The sequence below is a fragment of the Mirounga angustirostris genome, unplaced genomic scaffold, assembly GCF_029215605.1.
Source record: "Mirounga angustirostris isolate CCGP_5_RB_7025 unplaced genomic scaffold, mMirAng1.0.hap1 SCAF_9, whole genome shotgun sequence".
In the NCBI taxonomy this organism is placed as follows: domain Eukaryota; kingdom Metazoa; phylum Chordata; class Mammalia; order Carnivora; family Phocidae; genus Mirounga; species Mirounga angustirostris.
This window is the reverse complement of record NW_026991717.1, coordinates 83,045,788-83,071,286: the sequence shown is the minus strand read 5'-3', so window position 1 is coordinate 83,071,286 and position 25,499 is coordinate 83,045,788. Positions and strand designations below refer to the sequence as shown.

The 25,499-nt window shown below is 51.6% G+C and overlaps 6 non-coding genes across 6 annotated transcripts; 4 read left to right on the top strand and 2 right to left on the bottom strand.

Moving 5' to 3' along the window:
- Nucleotides 1-1,152: 1,152 nt before the first annotated feature.
- On the top strand, nucleotides 1,153-1,315 carry LOC123841925 (U1 spliceosomal RNA). The gene has a single exon (XR_010405358.1). It is a non-coding gene; the product is annotated as a U1 spliceosomal RNA (small nuclear RNA).
- Nucleotides 1,316-4,774: 3,459 nt separating this feature from the next.
- On the top strand, nucleotides 4,775-4,938 carry LOC135361670 (U1 spliceosomal RNA). Its single transcript, XR_010405355.1, has one exon. It is a non-coding gene; the product is annotated as a U1 spliceosomal RNA (small nuclear RNA).
- Nucleotides 4,939-8,406: 3,468 nt separating this feature from the next.
- LOC135361671 (U1 spliceosomal RNA) lies at nucleotides 8,407-8,570 on the top strand. Its single transcript, XR_010405357.1, has one exon. It is a non-coding gene; the product is annotated as a U1 spliceosomal RNA (small nuclear RNA).
- A 2,726-nt stretch (nucleotides 8,571-11,296) lies between these two features.
- On the bottom strand, nucleotides 11,297-11,386 carry TRNAY-GUA (transfer RNA tyrosine (anticodon GUA)). Its single transcript is given in 2 exon segments — nucleotides 11,297-11,332; nucleotides 11,350-11,386. It is a non-coding gene; the product is annotated as a tRNA-Tyr (tRNA).
- Nucleotides 11,387-15,158: 3,772 nt separating this feature from the next.
- LOC123841662 (U1 spliceosomal RNA) lies at nucleotides 15,159-15,322 on the top strand. Its single transcript, XR_006790263.1, has one exon. It is a non-coding gene; the product is annotated as a U1 spliceosomal RNA (small nuclear RNA).
- An 8,987-nt stretch (nucleotides 15,323-24,309) lies between these two features.
- Nucleotides 24,310-24,473, bottom strand: LOC123841661 (U1 spliceosomal RNA). The gene has a single exon (XR_006790262.1). It is a non-coding gene; the product is annotated as a U1 spliceosomal RNA (small nuclear RNA).
- Between the last annotated feature and the right edge of the window lie 1,026 nt (nucleotides 24,474-25,499).

Below are 25,499 nucleotides of genomic sequence, written 5' to 3'. Positions count from 1 at the left end.
TTTTAGGAATTTTCCCCCTGCAATTTAAAAATATATGTAAAACAGTAATAGAGTTGCAAAAGTCAGAATTACAAAGAAGGTACACTCAGTAAAGCATCACTCTCTCCTTCCATTCACACCCCCCCCCCTTTACTATCATCAGTTCTGGTTTTTTAGTTTTGTGGGGTTTTTTTTTAATTTTTTTTTGAAAGATTTTATTTATTTATTTGAGAGAGAGAATGAGACAGAGAGAGAGAATATGAGAGGGGGGAGGATCAGAGGGAGAAGCAGACTCCCTGCTGAGCAGGGAGTCCGATGCGGGACTCCATCCCGAGACTCCAGGATCATGAACTGAGCTAAAGGCAGTCGCTTAACCAACTGAGCCACCCAGGCACCCCAGTGTTGTGTTTCTTTTTGCAAGACTGTAATTTTCTTGTTTTCACATTTTTCCTAGACAAACGGTAGCATACTACATATATTTTTGGACTTTATCTTTTTCACTTAACATAGTTAATATGTCATACATAGGGAAATCTACAAGTCAAGCAAATCTGCCCTAACCTGCTTGAGGCCACTGGTCAGCCAAAGAAAAGGTAAAAGTAGAAACCCACGGGGGGCTGACTAGCCCAAATACGGTGATTTCTCAGTGGGAAAAAGGTTAGAAAAAGATGGTGAGAAAATCAAACGCCTCAGTCTAAATTTAAACTACAAACTAGTATGGGTCGCCTGCCTGGATCAGCGAGTACAGAATGCGCCTGCGAGTGGAGTTCAAGACCCACGCTGGGTGTAGAGATTACTTTAAAAAACAAAACCAACAAAGAACAAAACTATAAAGTTCATTTTAGCTAGAAAAATCAGAGTAGATCTCTCCTAAGTCCTCTATTTTCAACCCCCAGGGGTGCGAAACACCAGCATCGGGACGTCACGACGAGGGCGTGGCGTATGCAGAGGAGCAGGCGCGCAGAGGCTGCCGGGCCCGCCCCGCCCGGGCGCGCGGGTGCCGCGTGGGGCCAGGCGAAGGCGCCCGCGGGGTTGTGCGGGCGAGCGAGGTGGCGGCGGGGCTGGTGCGGGGCGCGGGGGTCGCGGGGGTCGCGGGGGCGGCGGGAGGGAAGTGACCGTGTGTAAGGAGCGCGGCGAGCGCGAGCGCGAGCGGCGAGGCAGGGCTGGCAAAGCATACTTACCTGGCAGGGGAGATACCATGATCACGAAGGTGGTTTTCCCAGGGCGAGGCTTATCCATTGCACTCCGGATGTGCTGACCCCTGCGATTTCCCCAAATGTGGGAAACTCGACTGCATAATTTGTGGTAGGGGGGACTGCGTTCGCGCTTTCCCCTGGTTATTTTCGTTTACTAAAAAAAGATTTCTTTTTAGTCTTGTTTGAGAATTTGTGTTGGAAACGCTTCTGTGGTTAGATAATTTTGCTCAGTGAACTTAAAACACTTTTTAAGTTGGTGTTTGAGTACCATTTGTATCGAAATCGTGTTGGTTGCTCCGCGTTTCTTTTCTTTATGGCATAAGTATGTATTTCCAGACCAGCAATGGGTGCGGTGGAGACTAGCAACGAAAGCTATGGTGCTAGTTGGCTCCGCTGACCCTCCTCTGCCCACGGCTTGGGGTTTCCAGAACAGGTGAAGATTCTCTCGGTTTTCTGGAGTCGAGAGAAGAGAACACCACTGCCGGTTTGAGCTCTTTGCACTGGTTCCGCGTATCGTAACAAGCTTTTCAGACCCCATCTAGCGTGTCTCCCCAAACCACTACCCACCCAGAGAGTCCCACCTTTTAGGGATACCTTTCAGCCATGAGATGCTGCAGTAATGGGAACTCACTCTGTACGTTTTCTACAATGCCTTTTCAGATTCTCCCTCTATAGGGGATGTTTCTCTGCTTTGAACTCGTATGGGAAAATGTACCATTCACATGCCATGGGTTTCTCTGGTTTTCAATTGTTGTTCCACCCAACTTTTTTGAGAAGTAGAATACTCTCCCCGAGTCACAGTGATATCGAGGAGATACCTGTTGGGGAACCCATTTTCTCTTTTCTGGGACTCATGGCTCTCCTCAGGGGGATATGCCTTTACAGTATGTTCGTTCTGCTCCTCAAAATTGGGTCATTATTTACTGATTCCCATAAACGTAAAATCGAGAGTTAGGGGTTCTAAGGAGTTGGCTATGGTCGTAGGACCTACAACAGGACAAATAAACTCAGGGAATTGCCAAATGAGACTGCCATTTTGGAGTGGCTGTTGGGGAGTTTTGTGTGCACATGACGAGCAAGCAAAGAAAAGTAGGAGTATGTAGCAGAGAGGCTTTCCTTGACTCCCTTGTCAAAACCTTTAAGCCCTCAACCCCAGTCCCTTCTCTTCATCCCATCTTCTCTATCCCTTAACCACTTTTTTTTTCCCCTCTTCTACTTCATATTACTTGTTTGCTTGCTTCTGTCTCCCTGTTCCATTCCCTAGCACGGCACAAAAACACCACCCCAAAACCTGAGAGCTTTGAAACAGTAACAGTCATCTCTTTTGCGCACAAATATGCAACTTTGGCAGGCATGACTCTGCTCCCTGTGTTTGGGGCCTCAGTTTGAGATTGAAGCCGCTAGGGACTAGCTATGCATCTCCCTTTCTATGCATCTTTCTCCACAAAGCCTTGGACTTCCTCACAACATGGCAGCCTCAAAGTAATCAGCCTTCTTCCGTGGTATCTCAAGTCTCCCAGACAGGATTCCCAGAGACCCAAATGGAAGCGGTAAAGTTTCTCCTGACCTAGTCTCAGAATTCCCTGAACAACACTTGTGCCACATTCGGTTGGTCAAGCAAGTCACTACATTCCAGTTTCCAGGGGAAGAAATAGACCCACCTCTCCATGAACAGAGTAGCAGAGATAGGAAAGTTACCGGTTTACAGTCTAAAAAATTATGTCCGCCTCACCATCTAAAGGCAAAATTCTCACCTGGGTGGCTCAGTCGGTTTAACTTCTGACTCCTGATCTCAGCTCAGGTCTTGATCTGAGGGCCATGAGTTAAAGCCCAGTGTTAGGCTCCACACTGGGCATGGAGCCTACTAAAAAAGAGAGAGAGACAGAGAGAGAGAGAGAGAGAGAGAGAGAGGAAGTTGAACAGATTAAATGGAATGTTTTGGCAATTGTGAATAGACTAGAAAACATAATAGTATACCTACGTGTTTTAAAGTGTTTAAAAATACTTTCCCTTTTAGCAGCATTATGTACTTGACCACTGCATGATTTGCTCAGTGGATGAAGTTTGCACTTTGTCCTGGTTTTCTGTCTTCGAGGTTAGACTTTCTTTCTTTGACTGTTATTTTCCTTTAGGGTGTTTTGGTTTGTTTTGTTGTTGTTTAAAGAGGCAGCGATGGGCAGAGGGAGAGGTAGAGAGAGAGAATCTAAAGCAGGCTCCATGCCCAGGGCAAGCCAGACTTGGGGCTAGATCCCACCACCCTGAGATCATGACCCGAGCCAAAATCAAGAGTCAGCCGCTTAACCCACTGACCCAGGCGCCCCTCCTTTAGGTTTTACTAGGCTCACTTGTGTATGTTGAAGAAGTTCATATATTGAAGTAGTTTATGACAGGCTTACTCAGGAAGATACCATGAAAAAATGATCCTTGTTAAGTTGGTTGGGGGAAATCCTATACTTAAGCGCTTAAGTGGGGGAAGTGTAACTGGACCCACGTCCATCTCTGCCTGATGCATACAAAGCCAATCACTGAGACATCAGGTGTGCTGTAAGGAAAGGGGCTTACTTGAGAGGCAGCCAAAGGAGGAGATTGGAGAGCAAGCCACAAATCCGCTTCCCTGAAGGGGGAGAGAACAAGTTTTTTATAATCATAGGGGCTGCATTACATACATATTGATGAAAAGAGCAGAGAAACTTATGACTATGCAAGAGGAAAGATGGAGCATGCGCCTTTAGGAAGTGTATATGTAACATACTCCCCATGTCCACTTTGCGTGGAGACTTACCATCAGAAAAAAAGCAAACTTCAGCCCCTCACGTCAGGAGGTTATCTCAGGATATGGAGAAGGGACTCTGGGCATGCTCCAAGACTGGATGGGGTCTTGGGTTGGTTACCTTGGGTTAGCAATACAGGTCAGAGGCTAGAGAACCATATTAGTTGACCTTGAATCCAGGCTTCTGCAGAGACAGCTAGTAGATTTGTTCGTGGGGTTAGAGGGAGAAACTGTTCCCTGATAAACAAGCTTTAAATTTTCTGCTAGCTTCAACCTCATGAATCGTATAGGACAGATTTTCAGGAGGGGGAAATGTCCTCATAATAATCTCTCCAGTGTGGATGAGCTAGCTAAAACAAAATAGACGGAAACTTCCTTTTCGCTTAAGGGAAGGTGGTGGGGTCACTGTCTAGTTGGGCCCTCGATTGCCCAGAGCTGGGAGACCAGGCTTCTCGGGTCTCCCCTGCAGGTCCCGACACCCTCGCCGCCCGCCCGGCGCCCCGCGTCCCTGCCCCCCAGGCATCCGCGGTCTCCGCGAGGACTGGGACGGCCGGCGTCCCAGAGCGGGAGACGGGGCTCGGGGGACGTCACGACGAGGGCGTGGCGTATGCAGAGGAGCAGGCGCGCAGAGGCTGCCGGGCCCGCCCCGCCCGGGCGCGCGGGTGCCGCGTGGGGCCAGGCGAAGGCGCCCGCGGGGTTGTGCGGGCGAGCGAGGTGGCGGCGGGGGTGGTGCGGGGCGCGGGGGTCGCGGGGGCGGCGGGAGGGAAGTGACCGTGTGTAAGGAGCGCGGCGAGCGCGAGCGCGAGCGGCGAGGCAGGGCTGGCAAAGCATACTTACCTGGCAGGGGAGATACCATGATCACGAAGGTGGTTTTCCCAGGGCGAGGCTTATCCATTGCACTCCGGATGTGCTGACCCCTGCGATTTCCCCAAATGTGGGAAACTCGACTGCATAATTTGTGGTAGTGGGGGACTGCGTTCGCGCTTTCCCCTGGTTATTTTCGTTCACCAAAAAAAGATTTTTTTTTTTAGTCTTGTTGTTTGAAGGTTTTATTTTGGAAGCGGTATTGCTCTTAGATAAACTAGATTTGTCCAGTGTAGTTAAAAGACATTTTAAATTGGTGCTTGAGTACCGCTCGTATGGATATCATGTTACTTGCTCCGCGTTTCTTTTTTTTTTTTTGGCATAGGGATGTATTCCCGGACCAGAAACGGGTGGAGATTAGCAACGAAAGCTATAGTGCTAGTTGGCTCCGCTGACCCTCCTCTGCTCACCGCTTGGGGTTCCCAAAACAGGTGAAAATTCTCTCGGTTTTCTGGAGTCGAGAGAAGAGAAGAGAACACCACTGCCGTTTTGAGCTCTTTGCACTGGTTCCGCGTATCGTAACAAGCTTTTCAGACCCCATCTAGCGTGTTTCCCAAAACCACTACCCACCCAGAGAGTCCCGCCTTTTAGGGATACCTTTCAGCCATGAGATGCTGCAGTAATGGGAACTCACTCTGTGTGTTTTCTACAATGCCTTTTCAGATTCTCCCTCTGTAGGGGATGTTTCTCTGCTTTGAACTCGTATGGGATAATGTACCATTCACATGCCATGGGTTTCTCTGGTTTTCAACTGTTGTTCCACCCAACTTTTTTGAGAAGTAGAATACTCTCCCCGAGTCACTCTCCCCGATGTCGAGGAGATACCTGTTGGGGAACCCATTTTCTCTTTTCTGGGACTCATGGCTCTCCTCAGGGGGATATGCCTTTACGGTATGTTCGTTCGGCTCCTCAAAATTGGGTCATTATTTACTGATTCCCATAAACGTAAAATCGAGAGTTAGGGGTTCTAAGGAGTTGGCTATGGTCGTAGGACCTACAAAAGGACAAATAAACTCAGGGAATTGCCAAATGAGACTGCCATTTTGGAGTGGCTGTTGGGGAGTTTTGTGTGCACATGACGAGCAAGCAAAGAAAAATAGGAGTATGTAGCAGAGAGGCTTTCCTTGACTCCCTTGTCAAAACCTTTAAGCCCTCAACCCCAGTCCCTTCTCTCCATCCCATCTTCTCTATCCCTTAACCACTTTTTTTTTCCCTCTTCTACTTCATATTACTTGTTTGCTTGCTTCTGTCTCCCTGTTCCATTCCCTAGCACGGCACAAAAACACCACCCCAAAACCTGAGAGCTTTGAAACAGTAACAGTCATCTCTTTTGCGCACAAATATGCAACTTTGGCAGGCATGACTCTGCTCCCTGTGTTTGGGGCCTCAGTTTGAGATTGAAGCAGCTAGGGACTAGCTATGCATCTCCCTTTCTATGCATCTTTCTCCACAAAGCCTTGGACTTCCTCACAACATGGCAGCCTCAAAGTAATCAGCCTTCTTCCGTGGTATCTCAAGTCTCCCAGACAGGATTCCCAGAGACCCAAATGGAAGCGGTAAAGTTTCTCCTGACCTAGTCTCAGAATTCCCTGAACACCACTTGTGCCACATTCGGTTGGTCAAGCAAGTCACTACATTCCAGTTTCCAGGGGAAGAAATAGACCCACCTCTCCATGGACAGAGTAGCAGAGATAGGAAAGTTACCGGTTTACAGTCTAAAAAATTGTGTCCGCCTCACCATCTAAAGGCAAAATTCTCACCTGGGTGGCTCAGTGGGTTTAACTTCTGACTCCTGATCTCAGCTCAGGTCTTGATCTGAGGGCCATGAGTTAAAGCCCGGTGTTAGGCTCCACACTGGGCATGGAGCCTACGAAAGAGAGAGAGAGAGAGAGAGGAAGTTGAACAGATTAAATGGAATGTTTTGGCAATTGTGAATAGACTAGAAAACATAATAGTATACCTACGTGTTTTCAAGTGTTTTAAAATACTTTCCCTTTTAGCAGCATTATGTACTTGACCACTGCATGATTTGCTCAGTGGATGAAGTTTGCACTTTGTTCTGGTTTTCTGTCTTCGAGGTTAGACTTTCTTTCTTTGACTGTTATTTTCCTTTAGGGTGTTTTGGTTTGTTGTTGTTGTTGTTTAAAGAGGCAGCGATGGGCAGAGGGAGAGGTAGAGAGAGAGAATCTAAAGCAGGCTCCATGCCCAGGGCAAGCCAGACTTGGGGCTAGATCCCCCACCACCCTGAGATCATGACTCGAGCCAAAATCAAGAGTCAGCCGCTTAACCCACTGACCCAGGCGCCCCTCCTTTAGGTTTTACTAGGCTCACTTGTGTATGTTGAAGAAGTTCATATATTGAAGTAGTTTATGACAGGCTTACTCAGGAAGATACCATGAAAAAATGATCCTTGTTAAGTTGGTAGGGGGGAAATCCTATACTTAAGCGCTTAAGTGGGGGAAGTGTAACTGGACCCACGTCCATCTCTGCCTGATGCATACAAAGCCAATCACTGAGACATCAGGTGTGCTGTAAGGAAAGGGGCTTACTTGAGAGGCAGCCAAAGGAGGAGATTGGAGAGCAAGCCACAAATCCGCTTCCCTGAAGGGGGAGAGAACAAGTTTTTTATAATCATAGGGGCTGCATTACATACATATTGATGAAAAGAGCAGAGAAACTTATGACTATGCAAGAGGAAAGATGGAGCATGCGCCTTTAGGAAGTGTATATGTAACATACTCCCCATGTCCACTTTGCGTGGAGACTTACCATCAGAAAAAAAGCAAACTTCAGCCCCTCACGTCAGGAGGTTATCTTAGGATATGGAGAAGGGGCTCTGGGCATGCTCCAAGAGCTGGTATAAACTGGATGGGGTCTTGGGTTGGTTACCTTGGGTTAGCAATACAGGTCAGAGGCTAGACAACCATATTAGTTGACCTTGAATCCAGGCTTCTGCAGAGACAGCTAGTAGATTTGTTCGTGGGGTTAGAGGGAGAAACTGTTCCCTGATAAACAAGCTTTAAATTTTCTGCTAGCTTCAACCTCATGAATCGTATAGGACAGATTTTCAGGAGGGGGAAATGTCCTCATAATAATCTCTCCAGTGTGGATGAGCTAGCTAAAACAAAATAGACGGAAACTTCCTTTTCGCTTAAGGGAAGGTGGTGGGGTCACTGTCTAGTTGGGCCCTCGATTGCCCAGAGCTGGGAGACCAGGCTTCTCGGGTCTCCCCTGCAGGTCCCGACACCCTCGCCGCCCGCCCGGCGCCCCGCGTCCCTGCCCCCCAGGCATCCGCGGTGTCCGCGAGGACTGGGACGGCCGGCGTCCCAGAGCGGGAGACGGGGCTCGGGGGACGTCACGACGAGGGCGTGGCGTATGCAGAGGAGCAGGCGCGCAGAGGCTGCCGGGCCCGCCCCGCCCGGGCGCGCGGGTGCCGCGTGGGGCCAGGCGAAGGCGCTCGCGGGGTTGTGCGGGCGAGCGAGGTGGCGGCGGGGGTGGTGCGGGGCGCGGGGGTCGCGGGGGCGGCGGGAGGGAAGTGACCGTGTGTAAGGAGCGCGGCGAGCGCGAGCGCGAGCGGCGAGGCAGGGCTGGCAAAACATACTTACCTGGCAGGGGAGATACCATGATCACGAAGGTGGTTTTCCCAGGGCGAGGCTTATCCATTGCACTCCGGATGTGCTGACCCCTGCGATTTCCCCAAATGTGGGAAACTCGACTGCACAATTTGTGGTAGTGGGGGACTGCGTTCGCGCTTTCCCCTGGTCATTTGAGTTTGCGAAAATCAGACGTTGTGGGGCTTTACGGGGTTCGCCCGCTGATCTTCAGCGGGGTTTGCAACGGGGTAGGGTGCTTTACGCGCGTTACGGTTTCTAAAGTTCGTGTTTTTCTTTCTCGTCTGTTGGTCTTTGCTCACCGTTGGTATTATATCTACGACGGGCGTTAACGGGTTCAGGAGAGCGAAGCCCGGCCCTTCAAGCTGCCGACGGGGTACCTGCCATATCCATGTTAGTCGCCCCACATTGCTCTCCCTTTTGGCACAGGTACGCGTTTCCGGACTTGACCAGCCGGAGACCGAGCCACGAGCGCTATGGTGGTGTTGGCTTCGTTGACCCTCCTCTGCCCACCGACCTGGATTCCCGCAACAGGTCGAGATTCTCAGCACTTCCTGGAGCCGAGAGGAGAGAACACCGGTGCCGGCTGGATTCCTTGCCCTGGCTCCGGGTACTGTAACAAAGCCTTTCAGCTCCCATCTAGCGTGCACGCCCAAGACCGCTCACCCACCCACTGAGAGTCCCACAGAGGCCCAGCAAGCCGCAGGTGCAGGGCCTTCCCGTGACTGACTGTGTCACCACTGCCTGACTGGGTAGCAGGCACCTCTGCACCTTCAAGGATGGGGGGCAGTACCTTGGAAGCCGCCTGCCGCTCTCCGTGACACCCCAGCCAGGAAGGGTCGGCCATGCTGGGGCCCACACTTGCATCTGCTGGTCACAAAAAGCCACTGCGCCCCCTCCACCTCTCACCCTGCTGTTTCCCCAAAGCACCAAAGCTAGGTCCCCCAGGGATGCCACACCTCCACATCTCACCAGGGGCCACATCCAACGAAGGTCTTGAGGTTTTATCCTTGGTTCCCGTCTGCTGGTCTCTGCAGATGATGACCTTAGAGGCTGGGGTTTCTCTGTGGCTTCAAAGCAATCGAATCTTCCTGAAGGTCATCACCTGTTGGGCTTCCCTGGCAGGGCCTCCTGAGCCCGTGGAGAGTCTGGCTCAGTCCATCTCAGTTAGCAGTAGGACAGTGGGACTGAGACTGGGTTGGGGAGAGAGAACCTCTCAAGAGGAGCTTGCCAGGAGAGGAAGCCGGGGAGGAGAGGAGAGAACAGTCTCCAGTTTGAGAGGCAGAAGCAACACCGAAAAGGGGCCCGTGGGCTCCGAGGTCAGGGATGGCAGTGGCTGGGTCCCTGAGGCTCGCGAGGGCCACACTCACGTTGGGGTTCCGCTACCGGTCCCCTCTGTGATGCACTCCACCTGTACTTTGAGCCTCTGGAGTCTCCTTCCCACAGGAAGGAGGAGAACGAGGAAGACCATTCTCTGGCGCTGTTCTCTGCACCCCCCCCACCCCCACCCCCACCCCCCGCCAACAACCTGGCTCTGACCCCAAGGTGAAGCCCGTGTTCTCCTGGGTGCGCTCTGGCTGGGCCTCAGGATCTTGCTCTTCAGGCCCTGCCAATTTAGCCTGAAGGGCCCAGCGCTAAGTCAGCCCGCTGGTCAGAGCCCACAGGCCGGCCTAGGAGGTGAATTTGTGTGCCGGTCCACGAGGGCAGCTGCCCACGCCCCGCCCCACCCCTACCCCCACTCTTCTGCGCCCTGCCTTCAGCCCTCGTTGCCCCGACTCTCCGGCTCCCTCTGAGCTCTAAGCCTGTGCTGTTGCTGCCAATCTCCCTCCCCACCCCCACCCCTTTCTACAGGCGGAGACCCCAGCGGTCAGTGGCCGGAAAGCGGGCGGGATGGAAATACGTCCATCTATTTCTGTCTCCCTCCATCAGATGTAGCCGGAGAATCGGGGAATCCGTGCGGGGGTGCGGCGGGGGGGCTTTTACCGCACCCCCCGGCGAAGTAGGTAGGTGGCTTGTACCGAGTGTGTGTGAGCAGTCGCTGCTCTCTCAGCAGGAACACCAGCGCCCCGCGTGGCTGCAAGGGCGCGGGAAAACTCGAGTGTCCTCGGGCCGCACGCGGTCCTCCCACTGACGGAACCCTGACGCGCCTCCGAAGTTCTCATCGCGACTGGCGAGGCCCACGGAGGCCCCTGCGGCATTTCGCGTCTGCCAACGTCAGCCTCGATGCAGGCGCACGATGGGATGGGCGATGGCTTGGAAAACCTCGAGGTGACAGTTCTGTCCCACGAGTAGGTGAAGCCGGTCGGGGAAGAGGCTCTCGGGTCTCCGTAAGTCTGTATGTTTATAGACCACGTGAAAGCCAGACAAGGAGGAGACGGACAGACAGACTGCAGCTGGGAGAGACAGAAGCAGTGACCGTCCCCGGAGGCAGGGCAGGAGACCGAGACCCAGCTCGAGAGGCAGAGTCGTCAGGAAGGATGTCCCTGCCCCGTGGGGTGACCCGTCCGCTTGTCAGCCGCGCGGGCTTGCGGAGGGCAGACGCTCTTGGCCCACCTCCTCGTCTGGAGCGGGAGCCGCGGCGGGGTGGGGGGGAGGGGGCGGGGGGCAACGAGCGCACAGGGCGTGGGGCGGTGCGGCGCTGAGCCGAGGCAGCAGCGGCGCGGACGGGCAGCGCCGCAGGGCCGGTGCGGGCCGCCCGCGGCAGGAAGGCGCCGGGGCGCTCCCCGGGCGGCAGCGCACCCGCAGCCGAGTAAGGGAGGCGGTGCGCGAAGGTTTTCCCGCCTCGGGCCGCCGAGGGGGGCCTGGGCCGGGCAGAGGTGGGGCTGGGCGCTAGCGGGGGCGGTGGCTTCCCCGGCGGCGCCAAAGCGTCAGGCGCGTCCTTCGAGCCGGAATCGAACCAGCGACCTAAGGATGTCCGCGCCTCTGCGGTCTACAGTCCTCCGCTCTACCAGCTGAGCTATCGAAGGGTGCGCGCTGGCGGGCCCGGGTCATTACTTTTTCTTGAAATGACGGAGGCCACGGCGGAGAAAAGCCGAGCCCACGTCGCCGCGGCGCCCGTTCCGCGCGGGGCCTCGAGTCCCCCGCGCTCGGCGGCCGCGGGGCGGGGGTCCGGCATCCCGGGCGCGATGGTCGAGCTGCCTGGGCCCGGGCTCTCACCCGCGGCCTCCTGTCCCCTCCCGGGGCCCCCTCCTGCAGGTGGGGCCGACCCCGGTCCGCGGCGGGGGAGCGGGTAAGAGGGGAGGAGGGGCGTTGGCGAACCCCACGCGCGGGTTGGGCGGCCGAGGCCTTGCGGAGCGGAGGAGGGGAAAACCCACTGGATCCGCGCACCAGGTGGGCGGCTGCGAACCGCCTACCTGCTGGGTTTTAAGTGCCTTCGGTTCACAGTAATCCTTGGGCCAAAAGGACGCCTTTTGGTGTGGCAGACGATGCCGCCGTTCGAAGCCAAGATCATCTTGCCCGGATTATGCAAGTCTCCTCGTTTCCCTGCTTTACAAAACCCTTGCAGACAGATTTTTTATTTTTATTTATTTAATTTATTATTGATAACTTTTGGGGGGGTGCCAAGCGGAGTGGGAGGAGGAGGAGGATTCAGATCAAGCCACTCCTCTGCTCAAAACCGTTCAGTTCAGGGGTGCCCGGGCTGGCTCGGTCCATAGAGCATGTAGCTCTTGATCTCGGGGTTGTGAGTTCGACTCCCCCCGCCCCTCCACCGCCCATTGGGTGTAGAGCTTACTGTTTTTTGTTTTTTTGTGTTGTTGTTGTTTTTTTTAGATTATATTTTTAAGTAATCTCTACACTAAGGTGGGGCTCTAACCCTAAGCCGGGCGGTAGAGCTTACTTAAGCAAACAAACAAACACACAACAAAGAAACAGACCCTTTGGTTCACTCGGATGTGAAGTCTTAACAATGATCATGGCAGAGTGCAGCGGTGGCTGGAGCTGCCTGGCTGGTCTGTTCTGAGGAAAGGCCAGCAGCTGGATGGACCCGGCCAGGGCGGCTTACACCTGAGACAGACTACCCCAGGGCACTACCAGAGGTGGAAGTCCGAGTCAAGAGCGTCTGTCCGCCGTAGCCAAGCTGATCTCAGCAGCTGCAAGGACCTGTGGTGGATTTCCAGGTGGAACGGAGGCCGGCCTTCTTAGCTGAGACACCAACAGGTGGTTAAAGCAGTGTTGGAACATCCAGGTAGCTGAATTCCAAAGTGAAATTAAAATATGATTCACGAAGGGGCGCCTGGGTGGCTCAGTGTGTTGAGTGGCCGACTGTTGATATCAGCTCAGGTCAAGATCTCAGGGTCGTGAGATCGAACCCTGGGACGGGCTCTGCACTGGGCATGGAACCTGCTTAAGAGTCTCTCTCTCTCTCCTTCTCCCCCTGCCCCCCCCCCGCTCTCTTGCTCTCTCTCTCTCTCTCTCTCTCTCTCCCTCAAAAAAAAAAAAAAAAAAAAAAAAGGTCCTACAATGATCCACAAGACCCTCATGATCTTACCCCCACCTAGGCACCTCTCTAACTTAATTTTGTACGAATCTTCAATGTTGCTCTGGACACAGGGCCTCCTTGCTATTCACACACAGTCCTACCTGGGCCTTTGCTCTAGCTGATCTCTGTGCCATGGATGCTTTTCCCCAGATAGCCCATGACCAACTCCCTCACCCTCCTCCCAGCCTTTGCTCACAAAGCACCTTCTCAACGTGGCCTCTTCTGACCACCCGATTTACCACAGCAACCTGTGCCCCTAACTCGACTCCTGATCCGCTCTCCCTCCTCACTGTTTTCTTTTCTCAGTTCCTAACACCTACCATACTAATTATGTTGTGTCCATTGTCGATTTTCTCCCAGTCCCTCTGCCCCTTCTACAAAATAGGGAGCGCCAAGAGGCCTTTTTGTTACCAATTCCCGAAGCGTCCGGCACAGCCTATATACTCAACAAGCGCTTGTTGATGGGACGAACTCTCAGTGCCATCCAAGAGGAGATGCGACTCTACAAGGAGGGGCCAGGAGCCAGGGTTCAGCCAGGGGGAGGTGCAGAGTTATCTTGTTTGATCACAAAACAGGATCTCTTCGGTTGAGAAGTGCAGAACGCTCAGCTCCTAACAACCCCTGCAAACGGTTTCCTTCACCGTGATTTGACCAGACTCTAGCATAGCTTCTAGTAGCATAAGGTTCTGTCCCTAAGAGTGACCTCCAGCCTGAGAATGTTAGACAGCTGACGCAGGCCCCCAACCTCTCTTTCTTAGGGCATATATTACATTTTATTTTTAAGAAGATTTTATTTATTTATCTGTGAGAGAGAGAGAGAGAGAGAGAGAGAGAGAGAGCTCACACAAGCAGGGGTGCAGCAGGCAGAGGGAGAAGGAGCCTCCCCACCGAGCAAGGAGCTGGATGAGGGACTCAGTCCTAGGACATGGGGATCATGACCTGAGCCCAAGGCAGACGCTTAACCAAGCAAGCCACCCAGGCGTCCCTCTTAGGTCATTTATTAAAAAGGGCTTGCGATTGTGACAATGGATCTCTTACGACTCCAAAGTGTCTTTCTCAAGGACCGAGAGCCATTCCGTTGAGATGTGATCAGGAAGGCTGGGGCCTATCTCCCAGTCTCTGTGGGAGGATAGCACCCTAACTTCAGCAGCTGCCAGCTAACAAACACAGCTGCCTGATAGCAGTTATACTGAACTACCGTTTTTGTAACTTTTCCCTTCTCTGGCTGTCCTGAGCCCCCTTCCTCTCATTCTTCCCTCAAAACGTCCAAATCCCCTCTGCACAAATCGGAGTGGAGCTCAGCTCTTTCCCCGCTCCTGTCAGCGGTTACTGAAGAAAATCTTTTTTTTTTTCCACCACTGTAACCATTGTCTGCTGCGTTTATCTTTGACAGAGGCCAAGTCGGAAAGGACCAGGGGGCACTGGGTGGGCCACCCCGTGTGCGGCGGGCTGGGGGGCAGTAGGAGGCTGACGGGCGCCTGGCCCTGACCGCTAGGGCTCCCGGGAGATACACGACAGGCTGCGGCTGAAGGGCACTGTTGAGCGCTTCTCTTCGTGTTCTTTCTTCAAAACTTAGCATGACGCTTTTCCTTCCAGCGTTCCTAGATCCGGCTACTGCATATTCGGAAGCCCTTTTACTCGGAAAGACACCAGAAATACACATCGCCACGAAGTCTTGTTAAGGCAGCTTAGCCCTTAACGTCAACCGGCAGAAAGGCCTCTCCTGAGTTTTCCATTAGATTTGAAAATGAGTTCCGAACGGGCGAGGACAAAAAGGGGCTGAAATTTTCTTTCTGCTGAAAGGAAGGTGAGACCAAACCCGAGCCCTGACCCGCCACCGCTCCCGCGGGGCTCCGGGAGGCCCCCGCCTTCTCGGGTCTCCCCTGCAGGTCCCGACACCCTCGCCGCCCGCCCGGCGCCCCGCGTCCCTGCCCCCCAGGCATCCGCGGTCTCCGCGAGGACTGGGACGGCCGGCGTCCCAGAGCGGGAGACGGGGCTCGGGGGACGTCACGACGAGGGCGTGGCGTATGCAGAGGAGCAGGCGCGCAGAGGCTGCCGGGCCCGCCCCGCCCGGGCGCGCGGGTGCCGCGTGGGGCCAGGCGAAGGCGCCCGCGGGGTTGTGCGGGCGAGCGAGGTGGCGGCGGGGCTGGTGCGGGGCGCGGGGGTCGCGGGGGTCGCGGGGGCGGCGGGAGGGAAGTGACCGTGTGTAAGGAGCGCGGCGAGCGCGAGCGCGAGCGGCGAGGCAGGGCTGGCAAAGCATACTTACCTGGCAGGGGAGATACCATGATCACGAAGGTGGTTTTCCCAGGGCGAGGCTTATCCATTGCACTCCGGATGTGCTGACCCCTGCGATTTCCCCAAATGTGGGAAACTCGACTGCATAATTTGTGGTAGTGGGGGACTGCGTTCGCGCTTTCCCCTGGCATTTTTCCTGTGCTTAGAAAAGAAAGACTTTGGGGTTTTGTGGTTGTCTTAGCATCCCGTTCGTGGTCTTTTCTTTTTTTTTTTTCAGTTTGTGGGTGGGTTTAGGTCTGGGGGTTGTTTGGTTTTTATGCCGGTTGCGTTAGGATACTTGGTGGGGCCGTCGTTGAGAGTGGGGTTTGCCGGTGTCTTTTTTTCCAAGAGTTACAAAATGCCAAGCTTTCTGATGTGGACTCGTTCTTGTGTTTGCAGCTGAGTTTTCTAGGGAGTGTACTACGGCACGAGATGATGGGGACTTCTTCGCGCAAGAAAAGTTACCCGGTGGGTGCCTGGGGTCTCTAAGCGGGGTTGTGGTCCTACCTGCAGCGTTTGAGCTTGGAGGTGGGGTGGGGGTGAGGGTGAGGTGAGGTGAGGTGAGATGGGGCGGGGGAATGGTGTGTACCCTGCATGAGGTCGCCCATCAATTGAGAATCCGAGACCCAAGCGGGCCAGGTCACAGGTGGCTGGGGAGAGAGAAAGTTTGAGGCCCTTGATACGAATGCAAATTTATTCTTCACAAACGACGCCGGGGATTTCAGCTAAGCACCGAGATGTGGAAGATGGGCCAGGAACAAGACTCGCACGCAGAGTTGACAAGGTATGTTGCGGTGAGGCTTACAGGAGGATCCGGCCCGTCGGAGTGAGTCCCTCCCCGGAGAGGCCGGGCCTGCAGAGCCGGCTGATCGCTACCGAGAAAGACCGGGGGGCGCTGTGAGTTCCCAGGTTACGAGTCGTGCGCAGGCGGGGGGCTTTTCGGGAAGGTCTGGAACTGTGTCGTTCTTCCCGCTCCCACGTAGATGTGAAGATGACCACTCCAATTACCAGTTGATTTTAGGATGAACTGTGTGTAGGAAATGGTGCCCTCAAGTCCTCTTGAGGACAAGTTCTTGAGAACTTCTATGGAATGAGTTGTATCTGCCTGTATAACAGGATAAACTTTTATGGTTATAGAATGAAAGGTGCCCCCCCCCCGCCCCCCATTCGAGCGTTGAAGACCTAACCCCCCATGTGACTGTATGTGGAGATAAGGTCTTTAAGGAGGTAATAAAACTTAAATGGGTTCATAAAGGTTCTAATCCCATAGGACTCACGTCCTTCTAAGGAGAGACACATCAGGGACAGCTGCAAGCCAAGGAGAGGCCTCGGGAGAAACCCAACCTTCTACACCCTGCTCCTAGGGGTACAGCCTCCAGAACTTGCACTGTTGTGTAAGTCCTCCAGTCGACGGTGTTTTGCATGGCGGCCCAAGCGGACTAGTACTCTGTCTGCGGTCTCCTCAGGGGATTCCCTGTGGTGTACAGTGCAGTCTCGTTTAACGCTTTTTTTCACAGAACTGTTTGCTTCTTTTCTTTCCACCTTTTAGGGAGGATTCACTGGGTTGGCAGGAGATTTCATTTCCCCCAACAATCTGGCACTGAAAGCAGGACTGGTCTGGCGGTTCTGGATTTGAGTGAGTCAGCTAAAATGTCTTGTGGCCACACAACAGGTAAGAGATGCTGAATTACTAAAAAAAAAAAAAAAAATCTCCGGGCTCCAGGGTGGCTCAGTCGGTTAAGGGTCCTGCTTTCGGTTCAGGTCATGATGCCAGGCGCCTGAGATGGAGCCCCCGTTGGGCTCCTTGCTTGGCGGGAGAGTCTGCTTCTCTCTCCCCCTTTCCCCCTTCCCCCTCGTGTTCTCTCTGGACGCTCTGTGCTCTCTCTCTCAAGTAATAATAATAAAAAATCTTAAGAAATAAAATGTTTGTACAAATTAAACAAAATAAAAAGGATGTTTCACTATGTACATGTATTACGCACCGGTGTGGTGATTCTTGATGGGTAATGCCATTTAATAGGGCCAGGCACGACTCCTCATTATGTGAGTTACTAGATTTAACTGGCCTGTCAAGAACTCTGAAGTGTAAACTCCACCAGTGTGGTTGTAACTTTACCATTATTATCTTTGCAGTTAACAGTTATATTGACTCAAACCAGTATGACAGCGAAGATGAGAGAAAGACTCACCAGTGGGGTTACTTATCCTACAGTGTTGTATAGTTAAGGGGGATTCCTTTCTTCTATAAAGACCCGTCCAATCAAGGCAGTTAACAGAACATTTTCGTTTCAGATTTAGGGCTGGAGTATCTCTCTGGATACATATTAGTTTTACTTTGGTATTATAAAAAGGGTACTTAATGAAGATGGCTCACATTAGCTCTGCCAGTAATCACCAGTAACTGAATTGTTGGACTTAAATCCGATCATATCTATATACTGAGAGTGCAAAGGGAAGTAATTGGAAATATGTAACTATAGGAATCAATTCCTTTTCAGTTGTCTTCTGTCCCAATGTCAGTTATTCTAGAAGACTTTAGGGGTCAAGTCCTTGTGAAAACCATAGTCCAGTCCTCCTGAAGGTCTGGCTTCCCTTGGAAAGCATGAATCCAACTGTTTTTTTCTTTCACTTTGATAGTAAATAAGTGACCCCAGTCAGCCTTTACCAAGTATAGCAGCCACTACCAGAGCTTAGAGGCACTGAGGCAGGTGCTCCCTAGGCACCGGCATCCAGAACTGAGAAATGGGCTCTCCTTGCTTTACAGTCTAATGCCAATTTCTGAGTTGACTCCACTAGCAGCACCTTTATTTTCATGACCAAATAAGTGGGAAAGTTTCTCAAAATTTGGAAAAAGTTGAGGGAATGACGATAGGTGACTTCATTTCTTCAAGGTATTTTTTCCTAGGAACCAAACCACAGGATCTAAGGAATGATCATGCAAAATGTTGTCAGTGGTTTTGCCTGTTCTGTAAAAGCTGAAACCTACTGTCTACAATACCTGCCTAGTCCACCAAAAATTTTTTTTTTCTGTAGACTGGTTTACTGCAAAATTGGGTGACTCTGAGGTTGTAACTTTGTAACACTTTGCAGCCTTTAGCTGACAACATGTCCTAAATATCTTATTCAGTCTCACAATTATTTCAATGTGTCTGCTGAGGCCTTATGGCCCTTTGAAGCTAGGAACTGTAACAAAGCCAATTCACATTGGCTTTTAGTTTGGGAGGCTATCAGCAAATCATCTATATATTAAATAATTATAGATCCCTCTGGTGGGACATATTTCTCTAAGTGTTCCTATAAATGACTAGAGGAAATAGGAGAGTCCTGATTTCCTTGAGAAATCCTTTCCATAAATATGGGATTCCACAAGGAAAAGCAAAAAGAATTTCAACTTGTTCACCAGAGGGACAGAAAAACAAGCAGTACATAGATCAACTACAGAAATGAGCTTTGCAGATGACAGTCCTTAAAGTCAAGATAATTGCAGAGTTAGAAATTATAGGAGTTAATGGAGTAACAAATTTATTTTTCTAAGTTCTTATACAAATCTACGTATTGGTCAATCATTTTATCAAATTTAAATTATTTCCTTATAGGCTGAGGAGTGCTCTTTTAAAATCATTAAAATATCTTGTTTTTCTAATTCTTTCATCACTTTTTTTTCCTTCTCATTGAGTTCTTCACAAAGGAATGTCCTTTTGGTAAGTTATTTTTATTGATTCTATATCTTTAATTAAATCAGTACCATTATTCCCTAAACTCAACTCCACACATCAGTTTCTTTCAGCTCTGAGTACTTTTCCAGTGCAGTGTGAGACTCTCACTCTCTGCCACAACCCTTTTATTTCAGAAGGCATAGTTAGCAAATTAGGAACTTTTTTCTCCAGGGAGCTTCACAAATATTCCATCTATAATACAGAGTATAGTAGCCTTTACTTTCCACAGCAAGTCTTCTCCAGCAGGTTAACAGGAGAATCAGAACAAAGTAAAAACCTATGTTCCTCAGAGGACCTATCTATATAGGAGCTGCAGAGGAAAGGAACAAGTAGGAAGGTGACCTGAAAAACCAACAACCTATATTGGTCTCTCATCAGCTAAAAAATAAGACATTTTCAGGAAATTGCAGAATAAGTAGCACCAGTATCTAGAAGAAAAGGTAAGGCTCCTATTAGGCCAAGGAAAAGTTGTGGGGGTTTTTTTAGGTTGTTTTATTTTTTGAGAGAGAGAGAACAAGTATGGGGGCAGAGAGGGAGAGGGAGAGAGAGAATCTTAAGCAGGCTCCACACTTAGCACGGAGCCTATCATGGGGTTGGATCCCATGACCCTGAGATCAAGACCTGAGCCAAAATCAAGTCAGAGGCTCAGCCGACTGAGCTACCCAGGCGACCCCCCTCCCCCCACAAAGAAAAGTTTTTGGCACACAAAGTTGGTTAACCATTTCACACCTCTGAGATTCTCTCAATCATTTAACTTTGAACCATATACTAATTATTTCTTAGCAGAGGGTTTTGTCCTGATTCCTTTGTTCTTGAAACTTCTTCATTCTCTGGAGTCTCTTTCTAGAATCCCTGTTCCTATGTCTTGGCTTGTTCCACTAATGACATACATATAGCTTTCCCTTCTTCCTTTGCTCCCTTCATAGGTTTTCCAAAGTAGAGATTATTCCCTTATTATTCTGAGTAGCTAACAGCAGCAGTTTTAAATTCCTTCATTTCAGGGTGCCTGGGTGGCTCAGTCGGTTAGGCATCTGCCTTTGGCTCAGGTTGTGGTCCCAGGGTCCTGGGATCGAGCCCCGCATTGGGCTCTCTGCTCAGCAGGGAGCCTGCTTTTCCCTCTCCGGGCTGCAGACCCTCCCCCTCCGCCCCACTCATGCTCTCTCTCTCAAATAAAATATTAAAAAAAATAATAAATCCCTTAATTTCTTTTTCTAAAAGATTTTATTTATTTATTTATGAGATAGGGAGGGGCAGAGAGAGAGAATCTTAAGCAGGCTCCATGCTCAGTGTGGAGCCTGTGATGGGGCTCAATCCCACAACCCTGAGATCGTGACCTGAGCTGAAATCAAAAGTCAACAGACTGAGCCACCCAGGCACCCCTCCTTCATTTCTTATCTTCCTTTAGATTGTCCCCCAAATTGCGTAGCTGCTGAGGAGATGTGAGCAATAGTGTCCCCTTGCCATCCTGCCACCATTCCCTGACTTGAGTTTGGATAGTCAGTAAGAGAGCTGAGAGAAAGGTGGTTAGATTGAGAGAAATTTTGATTTGCACCTGGATCCATGCCCATACATTGAGAAATTTCAATCAGCAAACTGCTGCTGGAAATCAGTAGGGAACTTGAGGTCTTCTGGTACACCACTATAATTTCTGCTAGCTTACCTGTAGCAGGAAAGGCTTCAGTATGCCTCTGGGTGGTTCTCTAACCACCCAGGGGGGGTGGGGGGAGAAGATAGTTGGCTTCCCTTGGTCGTGAATACTCCTTGATGCGGTAGGTCACCTGGTCCCCGTGGGCTTGCTCCATCCAAGGAGCACAGTCTTCTGGTTGCAGAATCCCACAGAGCAGCCAGCGCACAACCCCCCCAGTGGAGCTGTTACCTGAGACCGCACTGCGAACTTCAGTGCCTGGGGCACTGAAAAGCCTTCAAATGATAACAGCCGATGAGAAGGGCACGTGAAGGACAAGGTGTTGGAGGCTGAGTGGCTTCTCAATGGTCTTGGCTTTGCTTGTAATCTGGATTGGTAGGGATTACTTCACACCAGAAAAAGAAAAATATAGAATTAAATGGAATGTTAGGTTTTTTAAGATTTTATTTATTTATGAGAGAGAGAGAGTGCGTGCCCACGAGTGGGGGGGAGGGGCAGAGGGAGAGGGAGAGCCCCACGGTGATCCCAGGACTTGGAGGTCATGACCTGAGTGGAAGGCAGCTGCTTACCTGACTGAGCCACCCGGGTGCCCCTGGAATGTTAGTTTCTTTTCCCATATTGGATTTACAGCCTAAGCTCCTTGGTTTGCCTTTTTCTAAGTGACTAGTACAGCTGTTCTCCAGCCTTTGGCCTTCAGAGGGGACATAGTCTTTCATCCAAGTTCTCATCACACCCTGATCATAGTCAGCTCTACTGTCCCAACTATACGGTGTATGGCAGGGGACTCTTGGAGCTGGAATCTAACATGGCTAGGACTGGAGGCACGCAAATCTGTGCCTCAAACAGAGCAGGTAACTTATTACCAGTAAAGAATTTGTACCTTCAGGGGCGCCTGGGTAGCTCAGTCGTTAAGCGTCTGCCTTCGGCTCAGGTCATGATCCCAGGGACCTGGGATCGAGCCCTGCATCGGGCTCCCTGCTCAGCGGGAAGCCTGCTCTCCCTCTCCCACTCCCCCTGCTGTGTTCCCTCTCTCGCTGTGTCTCTGTCAAACAAAACCTTTAAACATATTTTAAAAAATAAAATGTGGAAATCTTTCTAAAAAAAAAGAATTTGTACCTTCATCCTCTTTCTCTCTTCCTAGGAGTTGATTTCAGGCTAGAGGACCAGAGGGAGCAGGGGCAGCAGAGAAAAGAGGGTTCTGTGAAAGAGAAATTACCGTTCTCACAGTTTCTCTTCCATTGTTCTCCATTTTTCCTTCAGCCTATCCAAATAACTTTTAACTTTCCTCTTAGAATGATATTAATCCTATATATACCAGTAGTTCATTCACTTGGAGTGAGGCTCTTCTAAGAAATTCCACAAATACATTAACTTATCCAAGTCAGAGGAACCCTCCTCAGTCTACACATCTGAATTATCGTATGCTTACCCATTCCAAATGAGAGATTATTTAAGAGAACGACCTGCCTCTGCAAAATTTCTGGCTTCCTATATTTTTCCATCCTCATAGCTCATAGTGTCCCTTGTGGTGTCTCTCCAGATCAGATGGGGGGCCCCAGATGTGGGGCGCTGATGAGGTGGAAACTGGTGGCATGGGCAGTGATAGATTCCACCTGAGGCAGAACAAAAGAGAAGTTTAGTGAATACACTGCAAGGGAGTGGAAGGCAGGACAGCAGAGGACAGGCTGTCTAGGAGAAGGCAGTGGGTAGGGGCTGTTTTTTAAAGAGGGAGAGTGAGGCGGTATTGGTGATATATAGAATTTTCCCCTTTTTTGCTAACTGTGCCTGGTTATAAGTAACCCATTGATTAGTTAGGGCCTAGAGATATTTTGAGGTGGGTTACATGATGGGCCCATCTATTAGCCAGGGGGTCTCTGTGGGCCCTTTCTACCTACCATCACTCAAGTCTGTTCCTCTGAAAGTGACCTCTACATTCCTGACAGGATTTTAAAGCATATATTACCCATTCTTACTCAATATCTTAATATTGGAAAGGGTGAGAAAGATACAAGGGAGCAAGGGAGACTTTTTTAATTTTTAAAGATTTTATATATTTGAGAGAGCGTGAAAGAGCACTAAGGGGGATGGCAGAGGGAGAAGCAGGCTCCCCGCCAAGCAAGGAGCCCAACGGGGGCTCCATCTCAGGCGCCTGGCATCATGACCTGAACCGAAAGCAGGACCCTTAACCGACTGAGCCACCCTGGAGCCCGGAGATTTTTTTTTTTTTTTTAGTAATTCAGCATCTCTTACCTGTTGTGTGGCCACAAGACATTTTAGCTGACTCACTCAAATCCAGAACCGCCAGACCAGTCCTGCTTTCAGTGCCAGATTGTTGGGGGAAATGAAATCTCCTGCCAACCCAGTGAATCCTCCCTAAAAGGTGGAAAGAAAAGAAGCAAACAGTTCTGTGAAAAAAAGCGTTAAACGAGACTGCACTGTACACCACAGGGAATCCCCTGAGGAGACCGCAGACAGAGTACTAGTCCGCTTGGGCCGCCATGCAAAACACCGTCGACTGGAGGACTTACACAACAGTGCAAGTTCTGGAGGCTGTACCCCTAGGAGCAGGGTGTAGAAGGTTGGGTTTCTCCCGAGGCCTCTCCTTGGCTTGCAGCTGTCCCTGATGTGTCTCTCCTTAGAAGGACGTGAGTCCTATGGGATTAGAACCTTTATGAACCCATTTAAGTTTTATTACCTCCTTAAAGACCTTATCTCCACATACAGTCACATGGGGGGTTAGGTCTTCAACGCTCGAATGGGGGGCGGGGGGGGGGGCACCTTTCATTCTATAACCATAAAAGTTTATCCTGTTATACAGGCAGATACAACTCATTCCATAGAAGTTCTCAAGAACTTGTCCTCAAGAGGACTTGAGGGCACCATTTCCTACACACAGTTCATCCTAAAATCAACTGGTAATTGGAGTGGTCATCTTCACATCTACGTGGGAGCGGGAAGAACGACACAGTTCCAGACCTTCCCGAAAAGCCCCCCGCCTGCGCACGACTCGTAACCTGGGAACTCACAGCGCCCCCCGGTCTTTCTCGGTAGCGATCAGCCGGCTCTGCAGGCCCGGCCTCTCCGGGGAGGGACTCACTCCGACGGGCCGGATCCTCCTGTAAGCCTCACCGCAACATACCTTGTCAACTCTGCGTGCGAGTCTTGTTCCTGGCCCATCTTCCACATCTCGGTGCTTAGCTGAAATCCCCGGCGTCGTTTGTGAAGAATAAATTTGCATTCGTATCAAGGGCCTCAAACTTTCTCTCTCCCCAGCCACCTGTGACCTGGCCCGCTTGGGTCTCGGATTCTCAATTGATGGGCGACCTCATGCAGGGTACACACCATTCCCCCGCCCCATCTCACCTCACCTCACCTCACCCTCACCCCCACCCCACCTCCAAGCTCAAACGCTGCAGGTAGGACCACAACCCCGCTTAGAGACCCCAGGCACCCACCGGGTAACTTTTCTTGCGCGAAGAAGTCCCCATCATCTCGTGCCGTAGTACACTCCCTAGAAAACTCAGCTGCAAACACAAGAACGAGTCCACATCAGAAAGCTTGGCATTTTGTAACTCTTGGAAAAAAAGACACCGGCAAACCCACTCTCAACGACGGCCCCACCAAGTATCCTAACGCAACCGGCATAAAAACCAAACAACCCCCAGACCTAAACCCACCCACAAACTGAAAAAAAAAAAAGAAAAGACCACGAACGGGATGCTAAGACAACCACAAAACCCCAAAGTCTTTCTTTTCTAAGCACAGGAAAAATGCCAGGGGAAAGCGCGAACGCAGTCCCCCACTACCACAAATTATGCAGTCGAGTTTCCCACATTTGGGGAAATCGCAGGGGTCAGCACATCCGGAGTGCAATGGATAAGCCTCGCCCTGGGAAAACCACCTTCGTGATCATGGTATCTCCCCTGCCAGGTAAGTATGCTTTGCCAGCCCTGCCTCGCCGCTCGCGCTCGCGCTCGCCGCGCTCCTTACACACGGTCACTTCCCTCCCGCCGCCCCCGCGACCCCCGCGACCCCCGCGCCCCGCACCAGCCCCGCCGCCACCTCGCTCGCCCGCACAACCCCGCGGGCGCCTTCGCCTGGCCCCACGCGGCACCCGCGCGCCCGGGCGGGGCGGGCCCGGCAGCCTCTGCGCGCCTGCTCCTCTGCATACGCCACGCCCTCGTCGTGACGTCCCCCGAGCCCCGTCTCCCGCTCTGGGACGCCGGCCGTCCCAGTCCTCGCGGAGACCGCGGATGCCTGGGGGGCAGGGACGCGGGGCGCCGGGCGGGCGGCGAGGGTGTCGGGACCTGCAGGGGAGACCCGAGAAGGCGGGGGCCTCCCGGAGCCCCGCGGGAGCGGTGGCGGGTCAGGGCTCGGGTTTGGTCTCACCTTCCTTTCAGCAGAAAGAAAATTTCAGCCCCTTTTTGTCCTCGCCCGTTCGGAACTCATTTTCAAATCTAATGGAAAACTCAGGAGAGGCCTTTCTGCCGGTTGACGTTAAGGGCTAAGCTGCCTTAACAAGACTTCGTGGCGATGTGTATTTCTGGTGTCTTTCCGAGTAAAAGGGCTTCCGAATATGCAGTAGCCGGATCTAGGAACGCTGGAAGGAAAAGCGTCATGCTAAGTTTTGAAGAAAGAACACGAAGAGAAGCGCTCAACAGTGCCCTTCAGCCGCAGCCTGTCGTGTATCTCCCGGGAGCCCTAGCGGTCAGGGCCAGGCGCCCGTCAGCCTCCTACTGCCCCCCAGCCCGCCGCACACGGGGTGGCCCACCCAGTGCCCCCTGGTCCTTTCCGACTTGGCCTCTGTCAAAGATAAACGCAGCAGACAATGGTTACAGTGGTGGAAAAAAAAAAAGATTTTCTTCAGTAACCGCTGACAGGAGCGGGGAAAGAGCTGAGCTCCACTCCGATTTGTGCAGAGGGGATTTGGACGTTTTGAGGGAAGAATGAGAGGAAGGGGGCTC